This window comes from Oncorhynchus gorbuscha, linkage group LG05, assembly GCF_021184085.1.
Source record: "Oncorhynchus gorbuscha isolate QuinsamMale2020 ecotype Even-year linkage group LG05, OgorEven_v1.0, whole genome shotgun sequence".
NCBI lineage: Eukaryota > Metazoa > Chordata > Actinopteri > Salmoniformes > Salmonidae > Oncorhynchus > Oncorhynchus gorbuscha.
The window spans coordinates 25,712,449-25,727,831 of NC_060177.1; the positions used below are offsets into that span (position 1 = coordinate 25,712,449).

General features: G+C 44.0%; 1 pseudogene; it reads left to right on the top strand.

The window, feature by feature from the left end:
- The window catches only part of LOC124034856, an 82,165-nt pseudogene extending 67,837 nt beyond the window's left edge, over positions 1–14,328 (top strand).
- Positions 14,329–15,383: the final 1,055 nt, after the last annotated feature.

The following is a 15,383-nucleotide window of genomic DNA, read 5'->3' on the forward strand; positions in this document are numbered from 1 at the left end:
TATTTAATTAGGTGGCCTAATAAGCTTTTCAGTTGGCCAAGGTAGGCTTTTCAGGCCGTCTCACTAATTGGCTGCAGCAGAACTTACCATTCGCATGACAAAACACCAGCAGTGATCAAAGTGCAAATTCCAGGGACGGCAAATAAAGTCAAAAGTAATGTGATTATTTGTGCATGTGTGTGTGAGTGCATGTGAGAGAGAAACCCTGTGCAAGGGTTTCCACGATTTTTTAAGACGTCTATCAATTCCATCAGGAAAATATGTGTGAAGTTTTAAATGGAAAGAATATATAACAACACAATCTTTTTGTGAGCTTACAGAAACTCAGTTGTATAATAGGACCACACAGTAACTAACATGGGACGTGTCTTGTGTTTGATTTTCCAGGTGACAGCATCAGAGGTTCTGCCAGAAAGCATGTTCATACCAGTACCAGGCCCAGACAGAGATGCACAAAGCAGTACCCCACAGGCCCCGGTTAACTCCAGCTCTGAAGATATCAAGAAACAAGCCGGTCAGTATAGCACCATGTTTTTACCTATGCTTTAATTGTCCCTCCTTTCATTTAAATGTGAAGGATAGCGATGGCAATGTTCTCACTACCCAGTCTCCCTTTGGAAATTGTAATGAAAATGCAGGGGATCATGCCAAGGCCATCATTGACAACAAAGGAAAAAGAATGATTCCTGCATCTGCAGGAGTCTGAATTAGTTATTACTTCTGTGTTTTGCAACTACCCCCTCCCTGGGGATTCTGAAATGATACATGCGCCAAGGACTCCTAAGTAGAGATAAGATGTCCTCTGTTGAAATGACATTTTCTTGCACAAAGTCTCTGCTTATGTGGGAGCCTCTTTAATCCATTTTTTCTTTCTCTTTATTTATTGACAGAACCATCAGATGCTGAGCCTGAGAAAGGGGTCTCACTGCCTACAGAAATAGCTGAAGCTCGCAAGTCACCTCTGGGGGATCAGCAGTCTGGAAGGGAAGACACAGGATTCCTGTGTTGGAAGAAAGGCTGTAACCAGGTCTTCAAGTCCTCCAATTCCCTCCAGGTGCACTTCAATGAGGTTCACAACAAAAGGCCTCAGCTGCCTGTCTCGGATCGGCATGTCTACAAGTACCGCTGCAACCAGTGCAGCCTGGCCTTCAAGACGGTGGAGAAGCTGCAGCTGCACTCGCAGTACCACGTCATCAGAGCAGCCACCATGTGCTGCCTCTGTCAACGCAGCTTCAGGACCCTGCAGGCTTTGAAGAAACATTTGGAAACCAGCCACCTAGAGTTGAGTGAGGCTGACATCCAACAGCTCTATGGAGGCTTACTGATGAACGGAGACCTTATGGTCATGGGAGATCCATCACTTGGAGAGGACCACGGAGGACTGGGAGAAGATGACAAAGAGGGAGATGACAGTGACCAAGAGGAGAAGCAAAGCCCAACAGGCAGCGACTCTGGCTCATTGCTAGAAGATTTTGGATCAGAGCCCAAGCGTGCCCTGCCATTCAGGAAAGGTCCTAACTTTACTATGGAGAAGTTCCTGGACCCATCTCGTCCTTTCAAGTGCACGGTGTGCAAAGAGTCATTCACACAGAAGAACATCCTTCTGGTTCACTACAACTCTGTCTCACACCTGCACAAGGTCAAGCGGGCCTTACAGGAGTCCACCACTGGTCAACCAGAGCCCACCAGCAGCCCTGACAACAAACCATTCAAGTGCAACACTTGCAACGTGGCTTACAGCCAGAGCTCTACTCTAGAGATCCACATGCGCTCTGTCCTCCACCAGACCAAGGCCCGAGCAGCCAAGCTTGAAGCAGCAGGAGGAAACACCAGCAGTGGCTCTGGATTTAGTGGCGGTGGATCCTCCATCAGCACTTCAACTCCAAGCCCAAGCCCAGCTACTAACTCAACAACCAGCTCTAGCAACCACAGCTCTTCTGGGGCTCAGACTACACAGAGTATTCTTGGAGGCAACCACATGAGCCAGTCTCACAGCATTGAAAGCCTTGGGAACTCTTCAATGACTTGTCATCTGTCACCGTCTGAAAACCATGAATCAAAAAAGAAGAAATTTGCAGACATGCTCTCTGCAAGGGGACAGCAGCAGCAGCAGCAGCAGCTTCAACAGCAACAACAACAGCAGTTGGCTCAGGCCCAAGCCCAAGCCCAGGCCCAGCTCCAACAAGAGCTCCAGCAACAAGCTGCCCTCATCCAGTCCCAGCTCTTCAACCCAGCACTTCTGCAGCACTTTCCCATGACAACTGATGCTCTTCACTCACTGCAGCAACAGCAGCTGCTCTTCCCTTTCTACATCCCTGGAGCAGAATTCCAACTGAACCCAGAGATGAACCTCAACAGTTCTGCACTTGGCCTGTCAAGCTCCACTGCCAACTCTCTGTTGGAGGACCTGAAGAACTCTGCCCAGCAGGCTCAGGCTCAGAGCTGCCTGCAACAGCAGCTGATGCACCACCACCTTCAGCAGCAGCACCAACAACAGCAGGCCCAAGCCCATTCTCAGGCCCAGGGCCAGATGGCTTTGCTTCAGCAGAGTGCCAATCTCCTTCACCAGGCTGAGAAAAAGCAGAAGGCCGCTGCCGCCCACAATGAGAAGCAAGAGAGAGAAAGGGAAATACAAAGAGAAAAAGACCTAAGAGAGAAAAATGAGGAACATGTCACAAAAGACAGCTCTGACAACAAGTCAAACGAAAAAAAGGAGATGCAACAGACTGCAATGAACTCCAACCACGATCCTGGCTTTCCTCCACCAAGGATTGCGTCAGATGCTCGTGGAAATGCCACTAAAGCTCTTCTGGAGAACTTTGGGTTTGAGCTAGTGATTCAATACAATGAAAACAAGCAGAAAGCTCAGAAGAAGCCAGCAGGGCCTGGACCAGCTGGAACAAGCACGCCTGGTGGGATCACGAGAGTGGTGGACCCCATCGAGGGATTGGAGAAGCTGGAATGTGAGGCCTGTGGAAAACTATTTTCAAACATACTGATTCTGAAGAGTCATCAGGAGCACATCCATCAGGCTTTCTTCCCATTCCGCTCCCTGGAGAGATTTGCCAAGGAATACAGAGAGCAGTATGACAAACTGTATCCACTCAGACCCCAGACACCAGAGGCTGCTCCCCCTGCTCCTCCACCTCCTCCTCCTCCTCCTCCTCCTCCACCTCCACCCCCTCCGCAGAGAGCCCCAACACCAAATATTCCTGTCTCTGCTCCATCCATCACCCCCCCAACTGTGTCGACCCCACAGCCTCCTGTTCAAATGGCTCAAATGTCCATGCCAATGGATATGCCCCTCTTCTCACCACTCATGATGCAGTCAATGTCTCTACAGTCTATGCCATCTCAAATGCATTCCCAGATGTCATCTGTGGAGTCACAGTCACTGGCTAACGATCTGGCCCAGCTTTACCAACAGCAACTTACACCAGCCATGCTACAGCAGCAGCAGAATAAGAGGCCCAGGACACGTATCACTGATGACCAGCTTAGGGTCCTTCGGCAGTATTTTGACATCAACAACTCCCCCAATGAGGAGCAGATTAAAGAGATGGCAGATAAGTCAGGGCTGCCCCAGAAAGTCATCAAACACTGGTTCCGCAACACCCTCTTCAAAGAGCGCCAGCGCAACAAAGACTCACCCTACAACTTCAACAACCCACCCATTACCACTCTGGAGGATACCAAAATTGACTCTAAACCCCCTTCCCCTGAGCCTCAAAGACAGGAGTGTTATGGGAGTAAAAGATCTTCAAGAACAAGATTTACAGACTACCAATTGAGGGTGCTTCAGGACTTTTTTGATGCTAACGCCTACCCCAAAGATGATGAATTTGAACAGCTCTCCAACCTTCTGAGCCTCCCCACACGTGTCATTGTGGTGTGGTTCCAAAATGCTCGTCAGAAGGCACGCAAGAATTATGAAAACCAGGGGGATGGAAGCAAAGATGGTGAACGAAGAGAGCTGTCCAATGACCGTTACATTCGCACCACCAATCTGAACTACCAGTGCAAGAAATGCAGTCTGGTTTTCCAGCGTATATTTGACCTCATAAAGCACCAAAAGAAGCTGTGTTACAAAGATGAAGACGATGACGGGCAATACGACAGCCAAAACGAGGACTCTATGGATCTTTCTCATGAATACTACACTCCCTCTGGGTCCTCCTGTCACACCCCTATGCCTTCTTCCTCAAGCCTCTGCCCTCTCCCTCCCTCCACCTCAGCTTTCTCCCACCTCTCATCCTCTGAGAAGGAGGAAGCCTCACCAGCTAACACATCAAACTCTTATGATGAGAAGCCCAAACATTTGGCTGAAATGTCCTCAGATCCACGTGAGCACCAGACCACCATCAAACAGGAGACTGTGCATCAGCCCCAATCTGAGACTCAACATCAGAGAAGAGAAGCACGAGATGAGAAGCCACAAACGGCCCCAAAGACAAACAAGCATTCTTCTCCTTCCCTCTCTCAGCAGCAACGTGACTGTGGTCCCTCAGTCTCTCAGACAACCCAGGCTGAGAGAGCTTCTCAGAGCTCCCACATGGGCCCCAACCCTCACATGAGCTCTGCATCACAGCAACAGCTGGCACAGCAAATGATCCAATACCAGTGTGAGCAGTGCAAGCTTGGCTTCCCATCCTTTGAGCACTGGCAGGAGCACCAGCAACTCCACTTCCTCTCTGTGCAAAACCAATTCATCCACCCTCAGTTCTTGGACCGCCCAATGGATATGCCCTTCATGTTGTTCGATCCAAGCAATCCCCTGTTGGCCAGTCAACTCCTCTCTGGGGCCATGCCACAGATTCCAAGCAGCTCTGCCACCTCTCCATCAACACCCACCTCCACCATGAACTCCCTGAAGAGGAAGTTGGAGGAGAAAGCAGGCACTAGCCCAGGAGAGAATGACAGCACCAACAGTGGGGAGGAGCCACAAAGAGACAAGCGCCTCAGGACTACCATCACACCTGAGCAGCTGGAAATCCTCTATCAGAAATACCTATTGGACTCAAACCCTACCCGAAAAATGCTTGACCACATTGCTCATGAGGTGGGACTGAAGAAGAGGGTAGTGCAAGTTTGGTTCCAAAATACCAGAGCCAGGGAAAGGAAGGGTCAGTTTCGGGCTGTAGGGCCTGCTCAAGCTCACCGGCGATGCCCTTTTTGTCGTGCTCTCTTCAAGGCGAAAACTGCACTAGAGGCGCATATCCGTTCCCGCCATTGGCATGAAGCCAAACGTGCTGGTTACAACCTAGCTCTCGCTGGCATGTTCACTGAGGAAGGGATGCAAATGAAGATGGATCCTCTGGATATCTCCAGCTATTCCCAGCTTGCACCTTCTAACAATGATGGACAATGCTCCTCTCTGTCACCAGTGAGCAAAAACATGGACTTGTCTCCCAGGGCCCTTTTGAGCCCTTCATCCATTAAAGTTGAAGGAGGAATGGAGGACTTTGAGAGTCCATCTATGTCCTCTGTCAACCTTAGCTTTGACCAGAACAAACTTGATAATGACGACTGTTCTTCAGTAAATACGGCCATCACAGATACCACCACTGGTGATGAGGCCAATGCTGACAATGACAGTGCTGATCAAAAGCATGGTCAAAATAGTGGTGATTACCTGTCTAAGTCTGTGGGTACAGCCCCCTCTCTTGAAAATGATGACCAGATGTCATCAGGGCTGGTGAGCCCTGCGACAAGCTATTATGCTAGAGACTATGAAAATGAGAATATAATCGACTACAGTGAGACCTCCAGTCTGGCTGATCCCTGTTCACCAAGCCCCGGAGCTTCCGGCAGCAGGAGCATCGACAGTGGAGACCGTCCTGGCCAAAAGCGCTTCCGAACTCAGATGACTAACCTCCAGCTGAAGCTACTCAAGTCCTGCTTCAATGACTACAGGACACCTACCATGCTGGAGTGTGAGGTACTTGGCAATGACATCGGACTTCCAAAAAGGGTCGTTCAGGTGTGGTTCCAGAATGCTCGCGCCAAGGAGAAAAAGGCTAAGCTCAGCATGGCTAAGCACTTCGGGATCAACCACACGTCCTACGAGGGGCCGAAGACGGAGTGCACTTTGTGCAGTGTCAAGTACAGTGCCCGTCTCTCTGTGCGAGATCACATCTTCTCTGCGCAACACATCACCAAGGTAAAGGACACCATTGGGAGCCAACTGGACAAGGAGAAGGAGTACTTTGACCCAGCCACTGTTCGTCAGCTGATGGCCCAGCAGGAGATGGATCGCATCAAGAAAGCCAATGAGGTCCTGGGACTGGCACAGCAGCAAGCCATGCAGCAGCAGGGGATCTTTGATAGCCCCGCCCTGCAGGCCCTGAATCTTCAGACTGCCTATTCAAATCTGCAAGGGATGCCCCCTGGACTTCTGCCAGGTGTCGGAAGCACCTCCCTACCTGGCTTTAACTCATCAAACTCAGGTATGTCATCACTTAGACATCACAAAGATCACTGTTTCATCAGAATTGTCTTAAACCAATGAAGCCCTCTTGGATCAAATGTAATATTTTGTAATATCCACAATTGAAAAGAAGTGCTGTACTAGTCTGAGGGTCTCATTCAAGTAAAACAATTAACTAGGTATTAACTGGGAAAACTAGTAAGCACTTCTGGATTAAATAGGGCTCTGAATTTCTCCTACGTTTTCCAGTAGGCAATGTTTTGACCTTCTTCAGATTAAATACCCTTGTCATCAATCAATCTGTCATCTGGAAATATTCACATTGGACTACATACTCTACATGTAATACAATGTAACAGTGTGAGGGAACCTTCCATTTTAATCTGGATTTGCCAGGCACCTGTAAGCATGTTATGTTTTACATCACGTTGTATTTCATAATGAGTCATGCATTCTAGTAAAATTCCTCCATTCCGTTCATTTGACAGTGTTGGCCTGCGTTATTGGAGAGACGCTACTACAGCAAACAAATACAATATAAAATCAGAATGAACATCTCCAGACATCTGCTGTCAACTTCATGAGCTACTTGAACTGTTACCATTCAGTTAGAGAACATTAAACAAGTCCTCAAATGAATAACAATAGCTCACTTCCTTCTCAAACCTCTTTGACCTTGGGAACATTAGTAGTACTTGACCTTATTATCATTTAAATTACATGTTTTGATTAAGATTTCCTAAGTTTGTTTAAAGGTCAGTGTCATACTTTATGTAAAGAAACCATTTGCACATGTTTGAAGTAGTAGACACTAGAGTCTGTATTATCTTAAGATGTAACTAAATCCTCAGTCTGTCTGTTGTTTTCTTTATTATTGCCCAGCTGCATCTTGATTGATTAACTCTAGTAAATATTGTGATTGAGACCTCTTCTTTATGGGCCTTCCTGGAAAGGCTGAGTTTCTGATTGGCTAACGTTGAGTCATCAAAAGCAATCTAAGGAATTACCTCTGGTGAAAAACATTTCTCTTCAAGAAGGGCTCAGTTATTATTAATGCATTGAGCTCCAATAATTAGTGCGTACAGTAGCTCTCTAAAACACCTTACTTAGAAAAACACATACATGCATCTATGAATAACTAATGTCTTGAATCCCCCTCTAACTATGAATTCTCCCATTTCTCTGTTTCAAATCCTCTAGCTTTAACTCCTCCCAAACCTCCAAACCTCCTGAACATGCCTGGCGCCAGTGTTCCTTCACCCAGCCTCCCTACGTCTGGATTACCCAACAAGCCTCCCTCCTCCTCCTCCTTGGCATCACCCAGCCCAGCACAGGCCAACACATCTGTCGCCCACTCCAGCCCTACGTCCACCTCCACCTCCACCACCACAACAACCCAGTCAGGCTCCCGCCCTGAACACCCCAAAGAGCGTAATGCTGAGAGGTCAAGAGAGAAGGAGAAGCCCCACCACAAGGAGAAGACAGAGAAGCCCTCAACGCCATCCTCCACTGGAGGCACCCCAGCCCCATCCACCTCTGCTGCCAGCGCCAAGAAAGAAAAACAAGATGCAGCTGTGCCCGCCACCTCCATGCCCACGCCGGGTATGGAGTATGTGGTAGACCCTGCCCAGCTCCAGGCCCTGCAGGCTGCCTTGGCATCAGACCCTACAGCTCTACTGACTAGTCAGTTCCTGCCCTACTTCATGCCTGGATTTTCCCCGTATTACGCCCCGCAGATACCTGGGACTCTCCAAGGCGGCTATCTGCAGCCAATGTACGGCATGGAAAGCATGTTCCCCTACAACCCAACATTGTCCCAAGCGCTGATGGGCCTGTCCCCAGGGTCCCTGCTTCAGCACTACCAGCAATATCAGCAAAGCCTGCAGGAGGCGCTACAGCAGCAGCAGCAGCAGCTTCAGCAGATCCAGCAACCCAAAGCAAGCCAAACTCCAGTACCCCCTCAACCTTCGGGGGACCGCAAAGAATCTGCCAAAGATCCAGCGAAAACAGAGGAGCAGAAAGGCAACCCCCACAGAGAGATCTCTTCCTCCTTCTCCTCTCACAATAACCTACCCTCCAAGCAGAACGAGATGGATGGCAAAGTCGCAGACCCCCTTCTAGACCAATACATCGTCCCCAAGGTGCAGTACAGGCTGGCGTGTCGCAAATGTCAAGCAGTCTTCAGCAAGGAAGAAGCGGCCGTCAATCACCTGAAGTCTATCTGCTTTTTCGGTCAGTCTGTGGCAAACTTGCAAGAGGTGTTGTTGCGTGTCCCCATTGGCGCAGGTGCAAGGGTGGGCAGCCTCTACGACTGCCTGGCCTGCGACACCACGTTGGATGGGGAGAAAGCGCTTAGTCAACACCTGGATTCGGCTTTGCACAAACACAGAACAATCAAGCGATCAGCCAGAAATGCCAAAGAGCACGCTACTAGTTTATTACCTCACTCTTCAGCCTGCTTCCCCGATCCTAACACCGCATCTACCTCGCAGTCTGCCACTCATCTCATCAGCACCCCCCCTCCCCCGCCAACGACATCAGCCACCATGCCGTCCTCCTCTGTCTCTTCATCCTTGTGCTCCTCCTCTGCCACCCCACTCAACACCACAGCTGCCGGCAAACCCTGGCCCCAGGCCCCTTTCTCCAGAGCTTTAGCTGGGAAGCCCAATGCCACTCCTTCTTCTACTTCTTCTTTTCCTCCAGTATCCTCACCTTCAACGGTTACCTCAAGTTCATTGAGCACCTCAGGAGTTCAGACCTCGATACCAACAGACGTCTTTACCGACGAGTCTGACTCTGACAGCAGTCAGAAGTCAGCAGACAGGCTGGGCAGGACGGCAGAGGTGCCGCAACAGCCCGGCTGTCTCAAAGACAGTAGTAGTTGTAGTAGTAATCTTGCTAGTGTAGGAACGGACTCCATCAGATTGTAAAAGAGCTTTCGGTGATGGACAATATTTAAAAAACGCAAAAGACAAAAAAAAAACACAAATGGGAAAAACAAACAAAAAAGCAGCGATGTTAAAATACGTTTAAAATTATACAAAACAATTTCAGAAAAAGATGTGTAAAGACTAACTGCAATTCCAAAGCTTGTAACCAAAAATTTAAATGTTAGTGGATTGTTTTCCCATATCAACATGCTGGTTTTCATTTCTTTCAACTGAAATATATACATTTATATGTATAAGAATAGAAAGATCACTGCAATTAAGTTTTGGGTAATGATGGAGGAATGCTGGACTGCCTCAAAGTTGTTAAATGGCCCAAGAACCCTTTTGACAAAGTCAACAAGCTGTCCCTTGTTTGTGTAATTATTTCCACTTAATAGCACAGTCACAAAAAGCCAGTATGTACTGTATGGGAGAATAGTCTAACAGTTTTCTGCTATCAAAGCATTCAAATACCAATGGCTTGCAAAAGTAAAAAGAATAATGTAATGTCTATTTTATTCTCAGGTCAACAGCTCACAGACATTTTCTGTTACAGAAATTCATTGTTTTACACCTTTCGTTCCAAACAGGAGAAACATTATTATTATTTTTTTCTTCCAGAAATTGATTTTAATGACAGAAAGTTTTAAAATGAGTGAAAATATCATAAAGGCATAGCTTTCTGGGCATTTAAAAGGGTAGCTGATCTGCTGATTTTAAACATTTGAAATACTCTTAAAGGGGGAAATTTGCAATCTGGAGAGCATTGGAGACATGTTGATGGGGGATAAAAAAAGATTTTTTTGATTAAAAAACTTTCTGTATTTATGATAGATATGAACATTTTTGGTGTTAAGTAGATTGTTGCATTGGAAATGAATTTAAACAGTATGGTAGATTGAAAAAAAACTTTGTACATTTAGCTTTTGTATCGTCCAACTTTAAGGCGCTTCATTTGATGTTGTCTTGGTCATTCCGATAGACTAGATTATGGAGCAGTAACTTACCTGAACTTTATTTCTGTCTTATTCTCGGCTTCTTGGCTAACGTTCACCCAACTACCACTCTCCCACTAGGCAGGATCCTCTCTTTCAAAATGGTTTTTCTCTCTGTTTTGGTTGGTATGGTTCTAACCAAAAAAGAAAATAAGACCCGGGGTGAAATGTTAAACAATATTTAATTTTATTTCTGTTACCTTTGTGCACTTAACTCTGTCTGACTCATAATTCTCACTTTACTTGTTCCTCTCTCTCCTCACTTTGCTTTTCTTGTCCCCTGCATCTGTAGATATGAAGATATTTACTCCTCCCCGTGCACTACGAAGCAGGCCTTTTGTTCTTCATGTAGTGTGGCTACAGTCTTTTTTCGGCTTTATTTTCATTTAGACTTTACGTTGTTGTTGTCATAGATGAAGAAAATGAAAAAATAATAATAATAATAATTTCCACGCTTTAAAACAAAAAGAAAATCCAAAGACTAAACACTTTCACCATTGGTGCATAAAGATGAGAAAAGAGGCTTCTTTATACTTGAGAATTTGTTGCTGTTTTTAGAGGAAAGAAAACAAAGTTTTAAAATAAAGGAGTACGCATCAGAGTTGCCGTTTTTGCTTCTTTGCAAGCAGACAGGTGGCTTTTTTACGTAAAATACCAAGAATACCAAAAACCAAAAAAGGAACCTTGTCCTTGCATTGTGGAGTAGCAGTGTTACAGAGCCATTGCAGTTGTAAGATAGAGGTTATAAGTCTTTGTTTGAACTTTTCTGTTACTCACAAAAAGTTTTTTTTTTTAAGAAAATGTATAAGGTCTGGTCTTCAAGGACATACGTTTTGCTGCTAATGTAGAATTTAAAAAAAAGAATACCTAGCTAGATGCATGCTCATTTTGCTTTTTGGCTAAGCTTTAACTAAAACAACAATAAACCATTTTCCTGCCTCTGCGACATCTTTTTTTATTTTTCTTGCAAAAACGGAACTTTGAAGACTGTGAATATATGTTCCAAAGGACATTTTTGCCGATTTTCTTTTTGAACAGACCAACGTTTAAAGCCAATTATATATAACATTAGTAAAGAACAGTGCATTCCAAATATCACATCAACATTTTTTTCTTTATTTCTTAAGCAAGGACTGATTTAATTTTAATAATTTGAATTATTATTACATATTTTTCTCATTTCTAAGGTGACTGTAAGCTGTTGTGTAGTAAAGTTACATTCTGTTTGCTAAACAAAATGACCTGATCTGTCATTTTGTGTCTGGCATGGAAAGTTGATAAGAACCCCTCCTTCCAGTTAAGTTTGTTACTCACTTGATCAGCAAGTAATAGTGGTTACCAATACATGTATATGATACATCTGGTACTGATGCGTCTCCTAGGTTACATCATCATGCCTCTCAACTTACAAGTCTCAGAAGGAAATAATGGCTGTTTTGATAAGTCTGGAGTGCTGGCCCAACTTTCTGGCACATCCAGTTGTGACTTGGCCCAGGTGTCTGCAGGGCTTTAAACCATTTTCACGCACGATGTTGATTACAGGTTTCTATGGGACGTCTTCATTCCAAAGCGTTATAAGTCTGGAAAAAGCAGGAGTTTTTTTGAAGATGTCCCTTGTGTTCAGATACCGCAGTTAAGAGGTATGTCATGCCTGCATGTCCAAAGAGCTCACTCACTCCATCTTATTGCAGTGGAAATGGATGTGCTTAATTATCCACACTCTCTCATAGATTAACAACTTTTATTTAATTCCTTTACATCAAAACCAAGGCATATTTAAATTTGTGAATAACTGGTTTTCGGCCACTAGTGTATAGCAAGTGTATTTGCCATAATTCATACAAAGCTGCAATCTAGGAAGTGTGTTAAAAGTGTTACGTCTTGCAGAGCAATGTGATTTGGTGTTAATACTTCCTTAAGCATGCTGTTGAAATTGGGTTGATTTGGTCTGCAAGCTTGCCACTCCTCTAATCATGTTCTCTAGAATATTGTTCATATGATTCTTTTTGAGAATTCTAATGTTGTACAGTTTATTCTTGAATGCGTTTGCTTTATTTTGGTTTTCAGATGTCAGACATGTATTATTATTTTCTTATAACTATTTGTATGTTATTTTAGTTTCTGTATATGACTTTTCCTCATATAAATTAACACTAGCTTTAATTTCAATTGCTGAATTTAAAAAAAAAACTTTATTCTATGACCTGGCCACTTTATGGTGTAATAATGTTCTTATATTTGTTTGTCTTTTTTGACACTGTTTGATCTCTTATTTCCAAAGTGTAATCTTTGTTTTGGGCTCTTTCGTGGAAGACGGTCATGGTCTTCTTCACAACAGATTCAGCCAGCATGGACTGTGTGTGTGAGTTTGTATGTGTGCGTATGAGTGTGTTTCATAAGAGCCAGCATCAGTTTTGAGTTTTTATACATTTTATTTTATACTGTACCTTTATTTACGCACCAAAACGTACTGAACCGAAAGCTGGATTATGAATAAAATTGTGAAGTTTTAGAAAATTTGAATTTTAAAGGTAACAATAATCAAAAAGAGGAGAACGACGATACCGAAGCACTGAGCAGTTTTTATTTTGATTGAATATATGAATGTGGCCAAAGCTTTATGCAGTTAAAAACAAAAATTTAAATGACAATTTGTGCCCCAGATAAGTGTATATTTTATTGTGGCACAAAACAATAGATAACTGAGATCCTTTCACTCACATTGGGATACTTGATTTTCATGGACAATTACAAAGAAATAAAAAGACAAGGTTTTGCTGTAGAGGTCATCTTTTGCCCACTGTGAAAATGAACATGTATACAGATATAGATATATTTAAAACAAGACATCAACTTTTTTGTTTGAAATGATAAAGAAGGAATGAAAAGAAGAAATGAACTCTGGGAAACTTTGGAGATCTTGCTGAGAGGACAGGGGAGGCTGTGGGCACACCAAAACTGGGCATGGGAGCCAAAGGCAGGCTCAAGGCGGCTTAATATCACAACCATATTTGCTTACATCTCTGAGATGGGAATGGACTCTGGAACCAGTGGACATGTGACACGGAGAGGAAAGACATTAGATAAAGAAGCTGAACTATAGTGGCTCCAGCTGCTTCCTGGCTCTGTCTCTCTCTCTTCTCCAGCTCGGCCTCGGCTTCTGCTCTTTTACGGACATGTTTCCGCACTTCTGGACGGGATGGACAGAGATGCTCGCTTCATTTCTCCCGGTCCATGTTGTTGCTACCTGTTTCATTTCCTCCTGCTTGTCTCGCTGATGGACAAGTATAAGCTCTCCAGTCAGATGGCGGCTCGCCCCTCTCTCTGTTCATCACACCAACCAAAAAGAGAAATGAGCCAGAGAGAAAGGGGAAGGGTTTTCTAGGCTGTCATTCCTAAAGAGGCAGTTACACACAAAAAAAGCGAATCAACCAAAATTAACAACCAAACTTACAAACAACCAAACAAAACTGTTTGCTCCAACTTCAAAGATGAACTGTTACTTGGAGCTCTCTCTGTTCCTTTTGTGACTCCTGGTGCCACAAAGTTTTTTTTAATGCATTTTCTTTTTCTTTTTGTTTCCTTGAATTATTCCTCCTCCGAGCCTCACAAGCATGGCTCCGTGGCTCCAGGCAGCCCACTGAGGGTAGAAAAAACAGCCTTGCAATGTACAAAAAAGAGCAAGTTAAACCAAAAATGTTGTTCTTGATGTCTTTTCTATACTGTAGTCTTGTTAGCTTTTTTGTTACTGTAATTATATGATGAAGATTTCCAAACTGTACCAAATTACATGGAAACTAACATACATAAAACCACATGGAACTTCAGACTTTTAAAGAAACTTTTGTCACAAAAACCTTGTTGTCCTAGTTAAGTTGATTGTAGATGGTAATTGAATATACTCCTTTGAAAATATTTCATCAAGTATGTTTCTTGCTCATTGTGATACATTAAAAAAGGATGAGCATAAAATGCATTACTTTGTGTGCCTCATCCTTGTGTGTTTTGTTTGAATTCGGTTGTATTGTATGAATGAAAAGTGCAGATGAGTGCAAAAGTTGAGTGTTGCATACAGAGAGAGAATGTTGAACACTAAATAGTGGTTTGTACATTTAGCTCAAATCAGAAGGTCTTTCCTGCCATGAATGATTTGTATACGTTGATACTACTATAGCTGCACTCTCTGTACCAACCATGAACATTTGATCCTTTATGCGTTGTATTTACAGTGTAGAGTTGAAATACAGTAACCTTACACAGCCATAGCTTAGCAGTATTCTCCATAATATCTATTGTTATCAAACCTTATCCTTCACATTTGTATCTTATTAAGGGTAATAATAATCTTAAAACATCATTTGCATCGTCATTGTTTTAATTAATGCATAAAAAGTGTGATCTTGTCAGATCTCTTGAGCCTCTTCTTAATCTTCCATGCCCTGAGATGTGTCATCCTTCATATTTAGATCCCTGGTAGGGACGCTCTCTGGACATGATTAATTAAAACATATTAAGGAACGAATGCAGGATCTCACTTAATTAGAAGTGGCTGTTTGTGACTAATTCAAGTTGATTAAGGCTGAAAGAAATTATACCTCCAAGTGAAGTATGTTGTGAACAGCAGTACTTTTGAATTCCTTTTGACTGATGTTGGAACTCAAGTGCATTGTGTATTACTACTGGGCACTTATTGGAAAATGAAGTCACTGAGAAGCTTGGATTTCTAATTATTAGTGCTTGTGTGTGCTGTTTGCAGCTCTCAGCCTAGAGAATGTGCTACAAGTGTCTGTGTGTGTCACTGTTTTGCATGTGTTTGGATGACTATTGGAATGAGGATGTGAGAATGAAAGGCAAATGATCTTGTACCTGATCACACATGGCACAACGAGACCAGAGCCAGATCACACATGGCACATTGTGACCAGAGCTCGATCACACATGGCACAACGAGACCAGAGCCATGTATTTAGAGAGTTGGGCCAATGAGGTTTCATCATTATGATGCATTTACATGACACTAGCTCATTCTAT